We start from the raw sequence: 22,586 nt of genomic DNA, 5'->3' as shown, positions 1-22,586 counted from the left end.
GGCGCATCTAGTTTTCTATATGCCCACATAAGTACCAGAATTCAGTGAAACCAAGCTTTCAACATAGTTCTCAGCTTCGATCACCCACATTTTTCGGTTCTTGCTCATCCATGTCAGACTACTTGCATTCCTCGGGTCATATAGAACTAAGTAACTAGAAATATTAAGTAGAATTTTACCTGTCTTGAAAACCCACATCAGGCTCGCAAAGGAATAACTCGCAACCGATTTGAGGGTAATGGAAAAATGTTTAGACCAAGAATCTTGAACTCCATACTCCTGCATCACCCATACATCAAACTGAACGTTTTTATCATCATTAAAAAGTAGACATAGACACTCCTCCCATTATCCCATAGTGTGTAACTGCTTCTTTTCGAAAGGTTTTTCTGGTAGTTGCAATTCTTTGATTTCTCGTTGCTCATGTCCAAGGAGACGATAGCCGTGGATTTGGTCGAGGTATAGACTAACCAATGAAGAGATACACTAATAATTACCCCAGATCCTCTAATATAAATAAACCTATAGGGGATAGTCTGAATGCAATTCCAGGAATTTGATCTCAACTTGTACTCCTCCGCGTGTACTTCATGTTTCTTCATCATGGCGCCTCTAGTTTTCTATCTGCCCACATAAGTACCAGAATTCAGTAAAACCAAGCTTTCAACATAGTTCTCAGCTTTGGTCACCCACATTTTTCGGTTCTTGCTCATCCATGTCAGACTACTTGCATTCCTCGGGTCATATAGAACTAAGTAACTAAAAATCTTAAGTAGAATTTTACCAGTCTTGAAAACCCACATCAGACTCACAAAGGAATAACTCGCAACCGATTTGAGGGTAATGGAAAAATGTTTAGACCAAGAATCTTGAACTCCATACTCCTGCATCACCCATACATCAAACTGAACGTTTTTATCATCATTAAAAAGTAGACATAGACACTCCTCCCATTATCCCATAGTGTGTAACTGCTTCTTTTCGAAAGGTTGTTCTGGTAGTTGCAATTCTTTAATTTCTCGTTTCTCATGTCCAAGGAGACGATAGCCGTGGATTTGGTCGAGGTATAGACTAACCAATGAAGAGATCCACTAATAATTACCCCAGATCCTCTAATATAAATAAACCTATAGGGGATAGTCTGAATGCAATTCCAGGAATTTGATCTCAACGTGTACTCCTCCGCGTGTACTTCATGTTTCTTCATCATGGCGCCTCTAGTTTTCTATCTGCCCACATAAGTACCAGAATTCAGTAAAACCAAGCTTTCAACATAGTTCTCAGCTTTGGTCACCCACATTTTTCGGTTCTTGCTCATCCATGTCAGACTACTTGCATTCCTCGGGTCATATAGAACTAAGTAACTAAAAATCTTAAGTAGAATTTTACCAGTCTTGAAAACCCACATCAGACTCACAAAGGAATAACTCGCAACCGATTTGAGGGTAATGGAAAAATGTTTAGACCAAGAATCTTGAACTCCATACTCCTGCATCACCCATACATCAAACTGAACGTTTTTATTATCATTAAAAAGTAGACATAGACACTCCTCCCATTATCCCATAGTGTGTAACTGCTTCATTTCGAAAGGTTGTTCTGGTAGTTGCAATTCTTTAAATTTCTCGTTGCTCATGTCCATGGAGACGATAGCCGTGGATTTGGTCGAGGTATAGACTAACCAATGAAGATCTCCACTAATAATTACCCTAGATCCTCTACTATAAGTAAACCTATAGGGGATAGTCTGAATACAATCAGTGACGGAGCCAAGACGTCTATGTGGAGGTGTCAAACCAAAAGCCTCTTTCAAAAGTCTACCTATTTAACCCTATGTCGGGCAAAAATACCAACTGTGCCATCTTATTTTCCCCCACAAGTTACCAAAATTTCCAAAAAAACGAGCTATTTAGCACTGAGTTGGAAAAACAAGTGGGGTCTAGGGACCCCATTTGTCCCTGTGTGCCTCCGTCACTGAATGCAATTCCAGGAATTTGATCCCAGCGTGTAAACACAGACTAAACCATCCCTTCATCCACTCTTGCCTTCGACTTTCACCAACTTGTAATCATCCATCTTGTAATCATAACCTAAAGCACAGATATTACTCTTCGTATTCCAGTTCTCACTGCCTTCCGAATCTGCACACGGTGGTTCGGGAAGTTCCTTGAACTCATTGGTGGCTGGATTCCAAAGACATAAGATGAAGTCGGTGAAACGATCACCATAAACTAAGCAAACCAAACCGTTACATGAACTTCTCAATTCAACCAAACTTTCAGATGCAGAATTGAATGGGTACTCCATTTTAACAACACCATCATGAAATCCATTCGTAGACGCTACTTCCGGTAACGAAGCATAACTTATGGAGTGCATAAAGTCAGATGAACCATTCGCATCAAAAGATGTAATTATAGTTCTTCTTTTGGATATTCAGATCAAGATGCATCTTGAAAAACAGATGATTAGAAATTAGATCTAACCAATTTTTGCAGACGCACTTGCATACAAACGTGGATTTCACTGGTAGCCTTATAAGGATTTGAAGATAGAGATCTTCCGGAATGCTGGACATTGTTGCTTCTTTATTTCTAGTCTTTTGCAGTGTGTGTGGCAGCCGAGTTAGGTTTTTATTTTCTTTTCCCGTAGTCAAGTAGTGGTCCTTCCCGTCAGCATATATGCATCAATATCAACTCTTTGATATCTGACTTATATGAAGCAAAAAACTCCTCTAGTTTCTGAAACCCTAGACATAATGCCTTTGGGCGCTGTACGTGTTAGAAAGATGATAATAGTCCTAGTCCCACATCTATTACATAGCAAAACAGATAACGAAAAGGATCCTATAAGAGAAGCTTGAAATGTGACATGAAGACATACTTACCTATACGGGTCTATGGTTGATCATGAAGGATCATGGCCTAGGTTGGTGACTTCCATTGCACTTTGGAAGGGCGCTCGCCTAAGATCTCCCCACTGAGGGAGAGTCTATGTCATAATTTGTTCCTGAGGGGGAACGCGTTCGCGCTGCCCCTGCCAATATTTCAAGCCCAAATTTTACAACTGCTGCTGGCTACGAAATTTGTTAGCCCTATCTTGAGTTATTAGTTATTTTTCATCCATTGTTGTCGACTGCCTTGCTCTTGTTGATATTTTCTGTTCAGTCTTGTGGTGCTTGCGTTTAGATGACAACCAAATTCGCAAAAGGAGAGATGCTTAGGCTGAAGAACTCAGGTATATCGAATTCTTTTTGTTTCGTTATGATGCTAAATAATTTGGTTTGTACGTATGTTGTTTTTGGAATTCGCAACGGTGACCAGAGGAGTATCTCATGATTCACCCTAAAGTCGAGAATTCCAACTCGAGTGACTAGTCATGCTCAGAAATACTTTCTACATGAAAATGCTAAAAAGAAAAAGTAGAGAAAGAGCTCAAGCAATTCATGACACTCTTTTAGTTGTAGTTGATTTTAATGCCCCTGCTGTAGTTGCTCATACCCTAGTACTCCAGCATCCTAATCATCTCCTTTTGAGATTTTAAGAGCAGCAGCATTTTATGTTTAGCCGAAGTTAGCTTCAAAAACCTTTACCAGTTGTCTTTTAATATCCATTTCCTCCGACTACAAATCTGCTTGGGCTGTCAATTTGCATCTGGAAGCTGCCAGTTCCAAGCATTAAAATCCATTCAGTTGTATTCGCAAGCCGAACAACACCACACCCTATTTCAGTATTTCTAAACACCTGCTTGTGGCGGCAAGTGAACCTAACTTCACATAGACTATGTAGTATGTACTCACGTAACTAGTTCTACACTTACCAAATTTATTCCACTATATCGTAAAGAAAAAAAAAAAAAGCATACTGTACTAAGTTTTAAGTAATAGAAAGACAAAATATCGTCATACACACAACTACAAATCTATGCCCATAAACATTGAGGATTATGCAAGGATCTTGGAAAGATTGTATCAGAGCCATAGAACTTATGACTGTAGAGATTCCAACTCTTAACCGCCCCAGAAAAGGAACACGGAAACTGTGACTAGCTCGTTTTGTGTGTATCTATTGATATAGTCCCACATTGTCTTGTTAACAAAACAGAGATTGGTTTAAATTGCCTGAGCTTCCACTTCAGCTCGTCCCTTCGGGGACATCCGATAAAATTGGAACGATACAGAGAAGATTAGCATGGCCCCTGCGCAAGGATGACACGCACAAATCGAGAAATGGTCCAAATTTTTTTGATTTTTTTTTTTTTGGACTGGTCAGCATTTGGGTCATGGCTTCTCTGATAATGAGACTGCTCCCCCATCATAATTTTTCTATTGTTTGTCATTCCATCATGAGCAGCAAATGCACTTAAGGAGATAAAATAGAAATGATATTGGATTTAACTCTATCAAAAAAGAATAATATTGTTACTGTAGTTGTAAGGAAACGTTTGTGTCGAGGGCATTCAAAGAAGAGGCTACTAGGATTTTTAAGGAGATAAAATAGAAATGCACAAAATGGGCAGGATCAAGAGGCTTTGGAACTATAGCGAAACATGTTACAAGAAAAGCTGAAAGTAGCTGACAATGCTACATTTGCCTGTTTGGTTGGTCGAAGCTGTGCTGCGGAAAGAGTTAGCTAGTTGTGTTCATCTTTGAAAAGAATGCAACAGTTTCCGGTTAATGACACGATAAAGCATCTATTTATTTATTTTGCCTGGAACAGATGAACTATTCATAGACCAGTTTTTCTGGAACACTTGATAAGTTTTGTTTATGCAAGATTGGCAGGGGCCACGCGGACGCATACCCCCTCAGGAACAAATTATGACGCATCCATTAGCTATCTAATGTTTAATCTGGTAGGCATCCATCAGCTAGCTAGTCAAGAGATGGCGGGTTGTTCACCTGTACTTAAAACATATTGAAGAATCTGCTTCATTTGTGATCACTTGGTCTCATTTACTGTTTGCTTTACTCTTTTCCATAACAAACATTTCAAGATTTGAAATAAGGTTGTGACAAGCATGAGACTTGGATCAAAATCCAGTATTCGTTTTGTTGTATCACTAATTTAAACTTCAGAAGACATTCTTAAGACATTTGATTCTAGAATCCAACAAACTTAAAAAAGTAAGGGGAGTGGGTGGGTTGTTTGTGCCTTTCTATAAAAATGGTCCGTCAGTAAATGCGAACTGGAGACTATAGGGACAAGCATTCTCTTTAGCTTTTTCGAAACAAAATCTCCTTCTTGCCACTTTCAATCTCTTCAGAATACTATCGAAAATGTCCAACTGTTCTTAACTTTCTCAAAAAGGCTCGTGTATGCTTCATGACATATCTTCACTCTCTGATCTTACAGTAGACAAATAAAATAGTGGGTGTAAATGAAATATTGGTTATGACTTGTGAGGCTCCTTCTTTTGTCCAATGTAGTTATTTGATCTTGCTTATGACTTATGAGTGGCATCTGTGTTGTGAAAGGTGTTTCTTTTCAATGGCACAGTCATACTCATAGAGATCAAGCTGACTCTTGCAGTGAGCTTACTGAAAGATTTATGGGCTAATATTTCCAACGCTTACCTTGCTTACTTCTCTTATGTATCATGTTGCAGTTTACATTTGCTTTAGGTACTCCATTTATGTTTACTTGAAAGCAATTCCATTTTGCAAAGACTGTTGTTCTTGTCTAACATTTTTATCAATCCTTTTATAATAGAGCCGTCCAATGAGTTTGTGGTTTCTACCTCGTAGTCGTCTACTTTTTCCATTTCAGGATCGCCTTCGGTATCTTTTTTCTCCTTATCTTCTTTTCTTTTGGAAATAGCATTCTTCCTATTTTGTACTTCGTTCTCAGTATCGTAGACATACAGCTGGAGAAAGGCAGGTGGCTGACCATCCAAAGCTAACAAAGAACCCATTCTGTGATGATTTTGACCATACATTGTAAATACCCATGGAGCAGAACCATCGTTCTGATGATTCTTTATTTTGGCACCAATCGAGGTAGATGCAAACATGGAATTATACGCTCTAATATTTTTTCTGAATTTTGCTGGTCTTGATCCACCATTTGTATATTGCAATAGGTTTTTAAGAAACACAGGTGTATCTTTGAGGAGAGGTAATTTTACAGTTCCTTTCATGCAACACATGTTGAATTCAGGTAAACTTTTCTTATCTCTTTTGTTGCATCTTTCTTCATCCCACATAATTGCTTGGCAATGACGACATACAGTTGTTGGACCACCGATATTATGCTTTGTCAGGTCCATCACTATTTCAATTAAGAAGCATACAACAGTGGTTAGTAAGAATGGAAAAAAAAGAACAGTTTTAAAAAAAGGAAAAAGAAACAAACTTGTATATGGGAATTCTGCGTCCAAATAAGAATCGCCAGCTTCGGCTTCTTTCATGGTCTGGATGATTTAGCAAAAATATAATAGTGCAAATTAGTAGCATAAAATAATAGGAAGGAAAATCACAACTTAGGTGTCTTCACATGAGCTATAGATCTTACCATTTAGCATGTAATTGAAAACAAAAGGTTTTCTTCTTTTGTTGGGTTCAGAGGGTTCAATTTCTGGTTCAGCTAAAGTGAATATGGATAGTTAGTTTCAACATAAATAATACATGTATATCAATTGTTATAAGACTGAGAAGATTTACCTTTTATTTTTTTCCTCCTAAGCAGTTTCATTCTGTTTGTACGACACCGTTGAATTATACGTTTCTGCACTTTTTTCCCCCCGAACATCTTCTCCTTCTGTTGGTTTTTTAAGGCAATGTTTCCAATGGTTTTTTTCACCCTTTCTCTTCGGTTTATCTCCATCTCTAATCTTCTTTGTTGGATTAGAGAAGAATATTTTTCTTTGTAAATATTGTTATGCTGAAGTCTGATAGATCTTAGGGCGACATAGAAGGACTTGTTGAGTAACAAAGAGAGTCTCAAGCTTCTAGCAATCCTGCATGTTTCTTTTTGAAACTTAGTGAGTTGTTTTTGATTGATTGTCATGTCTGAAATCTTCACAATTGTTTCTGATACTTGATGGTGTTGTACTTGAGCCTTTATATACACTATTAGATTTCCAACAATGGCACGGTTTAGTTTCCTAACATAGTAACGGTATAGTTTTCCTAAATTGTCTTGAATTCCAAAATTGAGACGTACTGAATTGTCGCCACGAAGGAATTCCAAATTTACTGACGGACTGAATTGTCGCAGAATAAAAGAATTCCCAACTCAAACTCTTGGTTGAACCAATCATAGTTTTCCATGTGTCCTCACCAGAATGCTCAATTCACAAAACTAAAAAAAGACCTCTTTCGGCCAATAGGAAGCGAGGGTTTTCTCACTGTTCAACGTGGGAGATTTATTTATCTAGGCCTTTAAGTCTTTAGATTTGCACCTGCATAGCTCAAGCCCATAACTGCTAAGAGGAATGCTGAAGAGAATAATAAGAAGATCTCTTTAGGTATTTTTGAAACCTTGGTTTTGTTAAAATTTGTTTAATTATTGGCTTTTGTTTTCTTGTTCAGATGATTTTTGAGGTTTAGGTTTGAGTTTCATTAATGTTTCAGTTAGCTCGTAATCCATTCAAATACATAGTTTCAGATTGATGTGAATGATATGGTGGTGATCATGTTCAATCGAATCAATCCTGCAATGCCTTTATATAAGCTTAGTGTGGTTATTTAGAATTTTGAAGATTAATTTCAGTTGGTCTTTGCAAATTTTGCAGGTTAATCTCTCTTTATGTTGTGCTTTCATATCAGCTTCAGCTGGGGCTTACCTTCATATATTCTTCTTAAAATTGGAGGCTTACTCGTAACTACGCTTGCTGCTTGCTTTGTGGACTTTGAGAGAAAACTCGTGCTCCGTTCTCTACCACAATAGGGACATTTCCTATTCCTGCTGTGGGAAAACCGTTGAGGATGAGCGGAAGACCGCTTATCAGTGCCTCGGCGACTATCCCAGCCTAGCACACGAATTTCCTTTGCAATCATAATGTTTTTCTACTATCCCAGCCTAGCACAAAAATTTTATGCCTTTGCAATCATAATGTTTTTCTTAGTAATCATAATGTTTTTCTTAGTTTTGGTGGGGGTGCGCCAGGCCTTTGCAATGGTGCAACGCAAAGGCGACACTTGAGAACCCCGGGAGCAAGCTACTGTGATGGAAACTCCCCCATGAAAAAAATCAATTTAATATCGTCTGAGCCGATGGCTCACATATCAGATATTAAACTGATAAGAAAAGATACTACACTTGATCTTAGCCAAAAGCCAGAGAAAGGTATGTTTCTCGAAGTCTCGAAGTTCAGGTTTTATAGGTCGAAGTATTCACAATGTCTTAGAGCTTGACCGATGTGGGACAAAATCTAAAACAGTTGAATAAAGCTATCCCTCTTATTTTTCCCTTTTGCTGGCTGCATTAGCGGATTCAAAACACCAGAAGGGTTATACCCAACCATACTTCTCTTTGCAAACAGATAATGCAAACAATGGGATCTAAGTTCTCATCGGCAACACCAGTTACACCACACAAAGGGGAGAATATATGCAAGGCCAAAGTCGCGACCACTACATTTTTTCTTATAGACTAAAAATGAAAAAAGAGCTCTAATAAGCTGATTACACGTCGAATTGACAGTGAAACTTCCATCATGGGTCAAGGACCAGTAGAGAAAATATATTCATTCTGATTTGCTTTATATTTTTGAATTTGTTAATCTGTGAATAATTCTTGCAGTGCTTGATCATCCCATGAGTTGGTAGGAACTTATCCATATAAGATGCGTATTTCCTGGAGAGAATAATCTGAAGGTATGGTGAGCAAAAAAGATTGTTGTCTAGGTTGTTGACAAAAAAACAAGAAATGCACCAGCCGGGAATCGAGCCCGGGTCTGTACCGTGGCAGGGTACTATTCTACCACTAGACCACTGGTGCTGAATGGCGAACGAACTCATTCGTTTAATATTGTCACCAATCAAGTATTCCTCATGCACAGATAACGCGAACGTTTTATAAATCTAAACCAAGGTTTGAAAAACGGCCGTTTTTTCCGAAAAACGTCCGTTATAATGCTCACGCCCATATACCGTGCCCGTGAGGCTCACCAACACGCTTACCTAAATAACACCGATAAATAGGAAAAAGTGGCGTTATTTAGACCCGTTATAACCGTTTTCACACCTGTGATTACCGTTTTTTTAAAATTAATATTTAAGTTTTTTTCTTCTAAATAACATTTTAACACACGTTTTTTACACCGTATTTTCCGTTTTCATACCGGTTAAACCCGTTTTTAAGGAAAAAAAATTTGAGTTGGAGAAATTCTTATACAATTTTTAATTTCAAACTTACAACTAAAATTTCATAAATAATCATTAAACACTTCAAATTTTATAAACTTACAATAAGTAACCTAGTGACAGTAGTGCTTGAAATTTTAAACTTAGACAAACCAACTTGTACCGGCATTTTTTTTTCGACTTATTCAAGTATTTTCTGTTTTCTCGACGATTCTCAGTTGATTCCTCCTCCTCTTCCTCCGCCTCATATTGGTTCGCGTAATGCATTTGGCTGTCGTAGTTAACAGTATCGTCATCTTCATAACCATAGTCTTCTTCCTCATTATCATTACGATTATCTACTTCATTATGGATATTAATATTGGAATTATACTCTTCATTAATTCCTCGGGTATCTTCTTCTGGACGATCTTCAGTGTAATGAGAATTGTATATGGGATTTTCATTTTCATGACCTTGTGTATTGTCTCCAAATGTTAGGTTACCAAAGTTATAAACAAAGTTACTCACTGGCAACCTTTGATATGAGATTTCAACTTCTGGATCATGCCATTCGTATGGTGGAGGGAGAGGCTCTGGATTATTAGCTGCTTCCTCTTCCAATTCATTTAACCAATGTTCTTCCTGAGGTAAAACTGTTGTTTCATCATCCCCTGCTATCCAATCAAGCATATTTTCATCTGTCAGCAGGCTATGAACATCGTGTACATCGATGTTATGTCGCTTTGCTTTACCTTGAACTCTTTGCTGCTCCAATCTTAAATTGCACCGAACATATACCAAATCGTTTATTCTTGACGAAAATAAACGGTTGCGTAGTTTGGTGTGAATTCTTTCAAACACACTCCAATTCCTCTCGGATCCAGACGATGTGTTTGTCTGGCTTAGTATCTTTACCGCGATCCTCTGGAGTGATGGAAACGGAGCACCGTATGACAACCACCAGCTTACAGGATCACCTTGCAGAGCAGCCAATCTTGCTGATGGTGATGCAAATTGGCCTTGCATCATTTGCATTCTTCCCTCCTAAAAATATCAAAAACTGTGAATAGAAATTCATATAATTACGAAATTAATTGTTAATAAAAATTCACACCTCTAGCATGCATGTCGCTTGTTCTTGAGGGCTACTAATCATTTTTGATATAACTTCACTGAGACAAATTTGGGACTGAGAAATTTCATTGTTGATGAGATTGGCTGCTGGGTTGTAGATATAATATGGATTCATAAAATGCGCTGCAGCATGAAGAGGAGAACTCAACTGATCTTTCAATCGTCGGTTAATCACACCTACAATAGAATTATTTCGAGTTTTACCCAAACCCCTTTCTATAGTTTCCACACATGTATCAAGTGCATGAAACAAATAACCCATGGTAGGTTTATCTGGATCCAAGAAACGGATCATTTTCAATAAAGGACCAACCATCATGCATGCATTTTGGCATGTGTGCCAAAAGATCTCATTCAAAATAATGTTTTTCACATCTTTATCCGTACGAGTTTTTCCTTCTGGCGAGTTCACAAATTCTTGGTCTACAAAAAGACTCTCGATTGCATTACGTTGATCAATGATACTTTTGATTGCGATAAAATTTGTCGCAAACCTTGTTAAGCCAGGGCGCAATAGATTGCGTCCCCCAGAATGTTGTCTGAATCTAGCAAGAACCCAACCATGATTATAAATAAATTTACTGATTTTTCTAGCTTCTGAAATCACACCTTTAACAAAGGGGAACTTTTCAGTATCTTCCAACATTAAATCCAACACATGAGCTGCACAAGGTACCCAAAAAAATGTACCATACTTTATGGCCAATCTCATACCTATTAAAACAAAATGAGAAATGAATGAATAATATATAAAAAAAATAAACAACTGTAATTAAATTAAGTTGTAATAGTTACCTGTGGCTTTGAATTGGGATCCTTGATCAGTTACTATTTGAACAATATTTTTCGGACCAATATTTTTCTATAACCGGTCTGGACAAACTCATCAAATACTCTGCTGTCAACCGATTATGCTCGATGTCAACGCTTTTCAAAAATGTTGTCCCATGGCCACTGTAAACTAAGAAGTTTACAATCGTATGGTTATTTTTGTTTTTCCAACCATCTGACATGAGTGTACACCCATACTCGCTCCAATAATTTCGTTGGACCGACACCACATCCTTCTGAATCCTTTGTTTTTCCTGCCTTAATAATGGGTTCGACAACTTATAGGAAGACGGAGCTCTGTATGATTTTCCGAAATTTGCAACTGCATAGAATGCCTCGTGGTACTGAGTTGGCCACATTGAAGGGAATATCATTAGCATAGAAAAACGTCCAACAGAAGAATCAACTTTTTCCAGGCATGTTTTACTTCTCCCAAAATTCGCCATGCTAGGTTGAGAATCCCTATTAGTATTATATTGTCCTCCCATATCTACATACATCCTAGGTGCTTGGTGTGGTGTACGCATTGAAGAACTAGGTGTTTCCATAGAGGCCTGTGGACGCTGTGATGTACCTTCTCCGGCATTAGTATTCTTACTTTTTCGTCCAAAAAGGTTCTTCAACTTCAATAACCCGCCCATTTTCTTTTGTGTTACCGGCGCTTGTTCTTCTTCATCTATATCATGCACAGGGTTCCACGGTTCATTTTCATACATATCTTGAATTTATGTATCTTCATATTCAGTTTCTGGTACTCGTTGCCGTTTTGCTTTGTTTCTGTCTTGCACCCATACTTTTGCTAAATTTTTAATCTCAGGTGGAACATGCATGCAGGGAGTAATTGTACCTATTTGTTGTGCCAAATGCATTTTGAAACGCGAAATTCCCGCAGACACTTCTTTTTCACAAAAATTACACTTCAACTTTTTACCATCACTCATTACAGTACAATATGCATGAAAAACATCTCGTTTTGCAGATGTTGATCCTTCCATTATATTCTGTAAGTAGGAAATTTCACATAGCAATAAGTGACATATATAAATACAAGTTAAGTGGACATATTCCATCAATATAAAAATGGTTAGAGTAGCATTATAATTAGAAATCACAAGTTGCATTAGTCATTTACTCAACTTGAATATTAAAAGTTGAAATTAAGGATCGTGTAGCCTCTCATTTTTTCATGATTGAGAACAGGAATACAAACATACCATACATCAATTCATCATGCCATTTTTTTTATAAAGAAACAATGATTTTTTACGTGCCAACTGATTCAAGTTGATGGACTATTTAATTATGAATATTAACATTTATTATAACATTTCTTAAATAATTGATAATAAAATGAACAAAAAATCTATATTTCTTAAAACATTTCTTAGATAAAAATGAAACATTTATTAAGTAAATATACGTTAATAGAATGAAACATTTCTTCACTTAACATTTCTTAAATATTTATCAAACATCATGAAAGAAAAAAACATCGATATTTCTCAAACATCTATACTCACTACTCTAACATCATGAAAGAAAAAAACGATAATAAATAAATTAATAACGTATTAATAAATTATACCTCTAATTGAATGAAAAATCTACAAAATAATTAATATTACCTCTTAAACTTGTATTTGAGAAATTCAAAATGTAAAGCATTCCTTTGAGCAAGAAGCAGAGAACCAGAGAACCAGAGGTATTGATTTCATTTCAATTCTCTTCTTGTCCTTTTAAAGCATTCCTTTGGGCAAGAAGACATAATAGCTAGCAAATCGAAATATTCTTGAAACATTTGGAATCTCGTTGCATGCGTATATAAGCACAGGCTAGCTATGTCTTTGATCATGAAACCAACTACTCTTTTTACTTTTTTTTTTTTGTTTTATTTCTTTAACTTTTGAGTCTGAACTCTAAAGTACATACCACATGTAGCACATACTGTACACACCTCCAAATGCAAAAGAAAAAGATAAATCGACTCCCTGACTTCCCTCTCTCACTCTCTTTTTCTCTAGCTAGTCTCTGACTCTCTTCCTGTTGCATTCCTTGTTGGTTAGTCTTGTAGCAAGTAGATAAGAGCCTAGGAGTATTATTTGACAACAAAGTTTTGACTGCTTTTGAATCCGAATATGCATTATTGAAATATTGGGGAATGCATTGAACTATTCGAGTGACAACTTGAACATATCAAGTGGATAGTGATAGTATGCGTGTATAAATATTGTCGGTAGACGATAACTACAATGCATTGTTATAAGTCATAGACTTAGGGTTGTGAATTTTACTAGATATCCATAAATTTGTATGTTAAAAACCCATAAACAAATAAATAAAAAATCAAATAAATAAATCAAACCAAAAAAAATGAAAAAACGTAGTAACAACGTTATTTAAACCCGTTGTAACCGTTTTCACAGCTGTAATTACCGTTACATAGGAAATTCAGATCACAAATTATTTATTTTTCTTATTTAATCGTTATCACACCCGTTATTTTAAAAAAAAAACGTCAAAAAAACGCGTTTTATTCCTATATAACGCGTTTTTGACCCAAAACGTGCTCACACCCGTCAAAACACGTTATAACGGTCACGCCTAGTACCTGTGACCTGGGCCGTGACCCGTTTTTCGAACTTTGATCTAAACACAGAAACATAGTATTGTTAATCTGCTGAGCACTCACATTCTTATATTCATCACCCCAATGATGATATTCCTTATTATCAAGGAGAACGCAAAAACAACAACGGAAAGAAAAGGAGGGATTTCTTAGACCGAAGAAGAACACTGGTATCTGGAATTCTTTTTGTTTTGATTTGGACCTAACAATTTGTTTTATATTGTGGTTTTTGTAATTTGAAAAACTCGCAATAAAGGCAATGAGAGGGGCAGAACAAGACTCGCAATGGAGTCGAGAACTCCAACCCAAAGTCTCTAACCATACTCAGAAGTGCTATTGTTTATCCTGTTACTCGTGTTGTAGAATAAAGTTGGATGAATATATTTCTTTTGTGTGAATGACAGTCCCAGTCTGAATGGATGGCTCATGTAAGCATCACAAGAATCGTAAATATCATGGTTAGAACACTTGCTTGTGCTTGAACATGATTATTTGCGGTGGAAAATTGGATGCATAAACTCCCCAAAAAAGTAAATAAGTATATACACCAACAACTAATAATATTTGAGACCCATTTCACTAGTTTGACAAGTAAAGTTGTTATTCCAAAAGGAAACAAGATATAAAAGACAACAGTCATAAGTTAACTACTTTAAATAGATGCCCAGTTCAAACTCATCTAGTTAAAGGAAATATGCAAGATTTTGACAAATGTAATTTCAACTAAGAAACCCAGGCAAGCAAATGATAATCAAACCCGCATTGGCCATGGCGCAACCACAAATGGGGAGACCCATTGTATATATTCTCCGGTGACAACCCTGAGTATTCTGGTTTTGATGTTGTAAGCAAAAATGAATTTAGCGTCGTAGCCCAAGATCATTGTATCAGGCTCCACTGGGATAAATGCTAGCGGTTCCAAGTCATAAACCATATTACCAGCAGAAAATAGTTCTCTGACGCGCTCATCCTGGCAATCTTCATCCAGTAAGATGTCAGTAACGTTGGAGTTGTTAACCAACTGCCAAACCCATGATCCTCTCTTATACTCTTCTTCATTCAATATCCAATTCTGTAACATTCCCTCATGACATCTGCTATAACTGAGTATCCCTCCAGACTCCCCAAAGCATTCAAAGTGTCTATTAGGTCCACTGATTTCAGGCAAATCGATCAACCTGCACTGGTGAGAGTCTTCTATTTCGTGATTCTCAGTATTGAGATCATATGCTATAACTCGATTTCCTTCAACAATCCAGCAAGAGATACCATTATGGGTAACTATATCTTTGCACTGCATTCCATCCCAAGTAATTTCTTCAGAGCTTGTAACTTCAAAGGAATTCCACCTACCCAAATCTGAACAGTAAATTTCTAGATTAAATGTTCTACTGCTAGTGCAAAAAGCTGGTACGAAAAGCACCTTGTAAGACGCTGGAGTTAATTGCGACGAGCATGGAACAGATTGACATATTAAGCCTTGTATAACTATTTTATCTGCGTACTGATTGTGAGGAATTGTGACGTATTGTTGGGTCAGCGGATTACAGATATAATATGTCTTTTTCTGCCAATCATACACATTTACTAATGCACACAGAACTAAGCTACTGCTGGCCGCTAATATAGCAATATATTCATGATCTTTTTTCTTTAACGGGCATTCCACCAAACTAGAATCAAAAGTCGCAACAAATCCACAGTCACAAATCTTCGAAGGAAGAAAGTTGAAGCAAAACCCATCATAATTCTGCAAGAATCTCGACTGATTATTGGGTGCCACAAATTTCAAGTCCCCATAACAGTACTCATAAAAGAATCCCCACGGTACCAAAGAGGTGAAACTGTTATGTTTTCTAGCCATAAAACGTGAATCCACAGTAAACGAAAGACATTGCTTTGATACACAACTGAATCTAAAGTAGAACTAGAACCATTAGCAGAAAAAGAATCCATCTTCTCCATTGTCTTACCACCTATAACTCAAAAATAAAATGAAACTTAGTTCATTAAGAGATTTCTCTGTCAGGAATTTTAACAAGCAGTTTTAAGGATTGTTGAAAAATGGACTTAACTTAGATTTTCATATATGTAATCACAAAAAAAAAATCACTTAGCATAAACATCAATATTATCTATTTGCAATCACACACAAAAAATCACATAACATAAACAAGAATATTATCAAAACTGAAGGAAAATGACTACAAAGAAAGATAAAATCATGAACCATGTTAGGGTTCTAGATCAAAACACAAGGTTTACGTAACTGAAATAGGTTTAGAACCCAGATAACAAAAAGAATTAAGAGATTAAGAGGATTGAGAAGAAGAAAAGAAGGCTACAAGAGATTTGAAGAACAGCTTCTCGTATTAATTCTTAAGCTTTTACACAGCTCGAGAGAAGTATTTATATCTTCTCGTACTTGTGAAACAAGTAACACTAAAAATAAAGTTTAAACTAAACTAGGAACTTAAAACAAGCTAAAAATAGAAAAGCTATTTAAGGTAACAAAGCTAACTTGGAGTTGGCATCGCCAACATCCCTCCCTGGATGAATAACGGCTTGTCCTCAAGCCTCAAACTCTGGAAAACGAAGAAGCAACTCATCTGCATCCTCCCATGTAGATTCATAATTGAGGTGATCCATCCATTTGACTAACCATTTAGTGCGAGCATAAGAACCTTTTATGAACATCTTTCGCTCCAAAACAGCTTCTGGTTCCCACTTATCATAATCAATAAAATATGGTAGAATCTGTTGAACAGAGTTAGCTTCTCCTAATTTTAGTTTTAGTTGAGAAGCATGAAATACGGGATGGATGCGACTTTTTGCTAGAAGATCTAATCTATATGCCACGGAACCTATCTTTTCAAGAACACGAAAAGGGCCATAAAATCTTGGTGAAAGTTTAGAAAATGATTGGTTAGTAACAGTGCGTTGTATATAAGGTTGTAGAAGAAGAAAAACCCAATCACCTATAGAGAAATCTCGTTCAGTGCGATGAGCATCAGTGCATGCTTTCATTCTCGCCTACGCATCAAAGAGATGTGATTTTAATAACTTTAGTGTATGGTCTCTGGCCTTAAGATTTACATCCACATCATGCACTGAAGTTGTACCAGGTAGGTAAGCTGAAATTGTTGGTGTTGGACGACTGTAAAGAGCTTGATAAGGAGACATATTAATGGCAGAATGATGACTTGAGTTGTACCACCATTCAGCCCATGGGATCCATCTTGAACAATCATTCGGCTTCATACCAGCAAAACACCTCGAAAAACATTCTAATGTCCTATTTGTGACTTCAGTTTGACCATCACTCTGAAGATGATAAGCAGAAATGCGACATAACCGGGTATTTTGAAGCTGAAAATAAGCTTCCCAAAAATTGTTCTTAACAATGGGATCTCGATCGCTGACTATACTTCTTGGCATCCCATGAAGTCGAACAATCTCACGTACAAACACTTTTGCAATAGAACTAGAAGAATAAGGGTGTGTGAGAGGTATAAAATGTGCATACTTGGTTAAACGATCAACAACCACCAGAATTGCATTCTTGCGATCAGAAATAGGAAAAACATCAATAAAATCCATGGATATATCAATCCATACATCAGAAGGAATAGGAAGTGGACTCAATAATCCTGGTGGTGATATAGCTTCAGTTTTATTTCTTTGACAAACATCGCACTGAGCAATGAAATATTGATTGTTTCATACCCTTCCAATAAAAGTTATGCTGCACACGTTTAAACGTTCTCAAAAACCCTGAATGACCCCCCATAAGGTTTGAATGAAATTCCTCAAGAATTTTGGTACACCATAAAGATGTAGGTACCACAACTATTCTTCCTTTGTAGCGCAAGACTCCATTAATGTATCAAAAATTAAGTTTGCAAGAAGGAGAATTAATGAGTTTTTGAATCAATATACTTAGCTCCGTATCCAGATGACATTCACGAATTATCTCAGTGACTCCAGAAAAAATTGGTGCCGTCAAGCTAAAGCAAGATCCAATGTTGCGTGAAAAAGCATCAGCTGCAAGATTTTCTTTTCCTTTTGGAAAAATAATCTCATAATCATAACCCAATAACTTGGATAACCATTTCTTTTTCTCCATAGAAGAGAGTTTTTGATCAAGAAAGTATTTCAGACTCTTATGATCTGTCAGAATCTTGAAATGGCGACCAAGTAGACATGGTCTCCATTTTTGAACTGCAGATACAATTGCAAGCATTTCTTTATCATATATTGAAAGATTTAAATTCTTTCCTGTCAAGGGTTTGCTATAATAAGCAATTGGTCGACCAGACTGCATCAATACAGCTCCTAATCCATTACCAGATGCATCACACTCAAGAGAGAATTCCTTAGAAAAATATGGAAGTATTAAAACTGGGGTTGTAGTAAGAGCTGATTTTTCCTCTGCACGTAGTTTCTTAACTGCAGCTTCATCCAACTCACGATCTTTGGTGATAGTTTCAACCAGTATACCAAGTTTGGTTGTAACACCATTAATACTTTGTTGTAGGTTAGACAAATCGTCTGTGTACGTCATTGGAAAAAAAATTGGTGTAAAAATAGGTACAGGACAAACCTGCTCTGAACCAGATGTTAGGGTTCTAGACCAAAACACAAGGTTTACGTAACTGAAATAGGTTTAGAACCCAGATAACAAAAAGAATTAAGAGATTAAGAGGATTGAGAAGAAGAAAAGAAGGCTACAAGAGATTTGAAGAACAGCTTCTCGTATTAATTCTTAAGCTTTTACACAGCTCGAGAGAAGTATTTATATCTTCTCGTACTTGTGAAACAAGTAACACTAAAAATAAAGTTTAAACTAAACTAGGAACTTAAAACAAGCTAAAAATAGAAAAGCTATTTAAGGTAACAAAGCTAACTTGGAGTTGGCATCGCAACATCCATCCTTGGATGAAAAACGGCTTGTCCTCAAGCCTCAAACTATGGAAAACGAAGAAGGAACTCATCTGCATCCTCCCATGTAGCTTCATAATTGGGGTGATCCATCCATTTGACTAACCATTTAGTGCCAGCATAAGAACCTTTTATGAACATCTTTCGCTCCAAAATAGCTTCTGGTTCCCACTTATCATAATCAATAACAGATGGTAGAATCTGTTGAACAGAGTTAGCTGCTCCCAATTTCAGTTTTAATTGAGAAACATGAAATACGGGATGGATGCGACTTTCTGCTGGAAGATCTAATCTATATGCCACTGAACCTATCTTTTCAAGAACACGAAAAGGGCCATAAAATCTTGGTGAAAGTTTATAAAATGATTGGTTAGTAACACTGCGTTGTCTATAAGGTTATAGACGAAGAAAAACACAATCACCTATAGAGAACTCTCGTTCAGTGCGATGAGAATCAGTGTATGCTTTCATTCTCGCCTGAGCATCAAGGAGATGTGATTTTAATAACTTGAGTGTATGGTCTCTGGCCTTAAGATTTACATCCACATCATGCACTGAAGTTGTACCAAGTAGGTAAGCTGAAATTGTTGAAGATGGACGACCATAAAGATCTTGATAAAGAGACATATTAATGGAAGAATGATGACTTGCGTTGTACCACCATTCAGCCCATGGGATCCATATTGACCAATAATTCGGCTTCATACCAGCAAAACACCTCTAATAACATTCTAATGTCCTATTTGTGACTTCAGTTTGACCATCACTCTGAAGATGATAAGCAGAAATGCGACATAACCGGGTATTTTGAAGCTGAAAATAAGCTTCCCAAAAATTGTTCTTAACAATGGGATCTCGATCGCTGACTATACTTCTTGGCATCCCATGAAGTCGAACAATCTCACGTACAAACACTTTTGCAATAGAACTAGAAGAATAAGGGTGTGTGAGAGGTATAAAATGTGCATACTTGGTTAAACGATCAACAACCACCAGAATTGCATTCTTGCGATCAGAAATAGGAAAAACATCAATAAAATCCATGGATATATCAATCCATACATCAGAAGGAATAGGAAGTGGACTCAATAATCCTGGTGGTGATATAGCTTCAGTTTTATTTCTTTGACAAACATCGCACTGAGCAATGAAATATTGATTGTTTCATACCCTTCCAATAAAAGTTATGCTGCACACGTTTAAACGTTCTCAAAAACCCTGAATGACCCCCCATAAGGTTTGAATGAAATTCCTCAAGAATTTTGGTACACCATAAAGATGTAGGTACCACAACTATTCTTCCTTTGTAGCGCAAGACTCCATTAATGTATCAAAAATTAAGTTTGCAAGAAGGAGAATTAATGAGTTTTTGAATCAATATACTTAGCTCCGTATCCAGATGACATTCACGAATTATCTCAGTGACTCCAGAAAAAATTGGTGCCGTCAAGCTAAAGCAAGATCCAATGTTGCGTGAAAAAGCATCAGCTGCAAGATTTTCTTTTCCTTTTGGAAAAATAATCTCATAATCATAACCCAATAACTTGGATAACCATTTCTTTTTCTCCATAGAAGAGAGTTTTTGATCAAGAAAGTATTTCAGACTCTTATGATCTGTCAGAATCTTGAAATGGCGACCAAGTAGACATGGTCTCCATTTTTGAACTGCAGATACAATTGCAAGCATTTCTTTATCATATATTGAAAGATTTAAATTCTTTCCTGTCAAGGGTTTGCTATAATAAGCAATTGGTCGACCAGACTGCATCAATACAGCTCCTAATCCATTACCAGATGCATCACACTCAAGAGAGAATTCCTTAGAAAAATATGGAAGTATTAAAACTGGGGTTGTAGTAAGAGCTGATTTTTCCTCTGCACGTAGTTTCTTAACTGCAGCTTCATCCAACTCACGATCTTTGGTGATAGTTTCAACCAGTATACCAAGTTTGGTTGTAACACCATTAATACTTTGTTGTAGGTTAGACAAATCGTCTGTGTACGTCATTGGAAAAAAAATTGGTGTAAAAATAGGTACAGGACAAACCTGCTCTGAACCAGATGTTAGGGTTCTAGACCAAAACACAAGGTTTACGTAACTGAAATAGGTTTAGAACCCAGATAACAAGAAGAATTAAGAGATTTAGAGGATTGAGAATAAGAAAAGAAGTCTAGAAGAGATTTGAAGAAAAGTTTATCGTATTAATTCTTAAGCTTTTACACAGCTCGAGAGAAGTATTTATATCTTCTCGTACCTATGAAACAAGTAACAATAAAAATAGAGTTTAAACTAAACTAGGAATTTAAAGCAAGCTAAAAATAGAAAAGCTATTTAAGGTAACAAAGCTAACTTGGAGTTGGCATCGCAACATCCATCCTTGGATGAAAAACGGCTTGTCCTCAAGCCTCAAACTATGGAAAACGAAGAAGGAACTCATCTGCATCCTCCCATGTAGCTTCATAATTGGGGTGATCCATCCATTTGACTAACCATTTAGTGCCAGCATAAGAACCTTTTATGAACATCTTTCGCTCCAAAATAGCTTCTGGTTCCCACTTATCATAATCAATAACAGATGGTAGAATCTGTTGAACAGAGTTAGCTGCTCCCAATTTCAGTTTTAATTGAGAAACATGAAATACGGGATGGATGCGACTTTCTGCTGGAAGATCTAATCTATATGCCACTGAACCTATCTTTTCAAGAACACGAAAAGGGCCATAAAATCTTGGTGAAAGTTTATAAAATGATTGGTTAGTAACACTGCGCTGTCTATAAGGTTATAGACGAAGAAAAACACAATCACCTATAGAGAACTCTCGTTCAGTGCGATGAGAATCAGTGTATGCTTTCATTCTCGCCTGAGCATCAAGGAGATGTGATTTTAATAACTTGAGTGTATGGTCTCTGGCCTTAAGATTTACATCCACATCATGCACTGAAGTTGTACCAAGTAGGTAAGCTGAAATTGTTGGTGATGGACGACCATAAAGATCTTGATAAAGAGACATATTAATGGAAGAATGATGACTTGCGTTGTACCACCATTCAGCCCATGGGATCCATATTGACCAATAATTCGGCTTCATACCAGCAAAACACCTCTAATAACATTCTAATGTCCTATTTGTGACTTCAGTTTGACCATCACTCTGAAGATGATAAGCAGAAATGCGACATAACCGGGTATTTTGAAGCTGAAAATAAGCTTCCCAAAAATTGTTCTTAACAATGGGATCTCGATCGCTGACTATACTTCTTGGCATCCCATGAAGTCGAACAATCTCACGTACAAACACTTTTGCAATAGAACTAGAAGAATAAGGGTGTGTGAGAGGTATAAAATGTGCATACTTGGTTAAACGATCAACAACCACCAGAATTGCATTCTTGCGATCAGAAATAGGAAAAACATCAATAAAATCCATGGATATATCAATCCATACATCAGAAGGAATAGGAAGTGGACTCAATAATCCTGGTGGTGATATAGCTTCAGTTTTATTTCTTTGACAAACATCGCACTGAGCAATGAAATATTGATTGTTTCATACCCTTCCAATAAAAGTTATGCTGCACACGTTTAAACGTTCTCAAAAACCCTGAATGACCCCCCATAAGGTTTGAATGAAATTCCTCAAGAATTTTGGTACACCATAAAGATGTAGGTACCACAACTATTCTTCCTTTGTAGCGCAAGACTCCATTAATGTATCAAAAATTAAGTTTGCAAGAAGGAGAATTAATGAGTTTTTGAATCAATA

General features: G+C 36.8%; 4 non-coding genes across 4 annotated transcripts; 2 read left to right on the top strand and 2 right to left on the bottom strand.

The window, feature by feature from the left end:
• The first annotated feature begins 2,879 nt into the window (after positions 1-2,879).
• Positions 2,880-3,039, top strand: LOC113345278. The gene has a single exon (XR_003358052.1). It is a non-coding gene; the product is annotated as a U1 spliceosomal RNA (small nuclear RNA).
• Positions 3,040-4,140: 1,101 nt separating this feature from the next.
• On the top strand, positions 4,141-4,243 carry LOC113341274. Its single transcript, XR_003355851.1, has one exon. It is a non-coding gene; the product is annotated as a U6 spliceosomal RNA (small nuclear RNA).
• A 3,851-nt stretch (positions 4,244-8,094) lies between these two features.
• LOC113341004 lies at positions 8,095-8,292 on the bottom strand. The gene has a single exon (XR_003355715.1). It is a non-coding gene; the product is annotated as a U2 spliceosomal RNA (small nuclear RNA).
• Positions 8,293-8,871: 579 nt separating this feature from the next.
• On the bottom strand, positions 8,872-8,942 carry TRNAG-GCC. The gene has a single exon. It is a non-coding gene; the product is annotated as a tRNA-Gly (tRNA).
• Positions 8,943-22,586: the final 13,644 nt, after the last annotated feature.

Source organism: Papaver somniferum, chromosome 1, assembly GCF_003573695.1.
Source record: "Papaver somniferum cultivar HN1 chromosome 1, ASM357369v1, whole genome shotgun sequence".
Lineage (NCBI taxonomy): Eukaryota > Viridiplantae > Streptophyta > Magnoliopsida > Ranunculales > Papaveraceae > Papaver > Papaver somniferum.
Note: the sequence above shows the minus strand (reverse complement) of the source record. Positions and strands in the feature narration are given on the sequence as shown.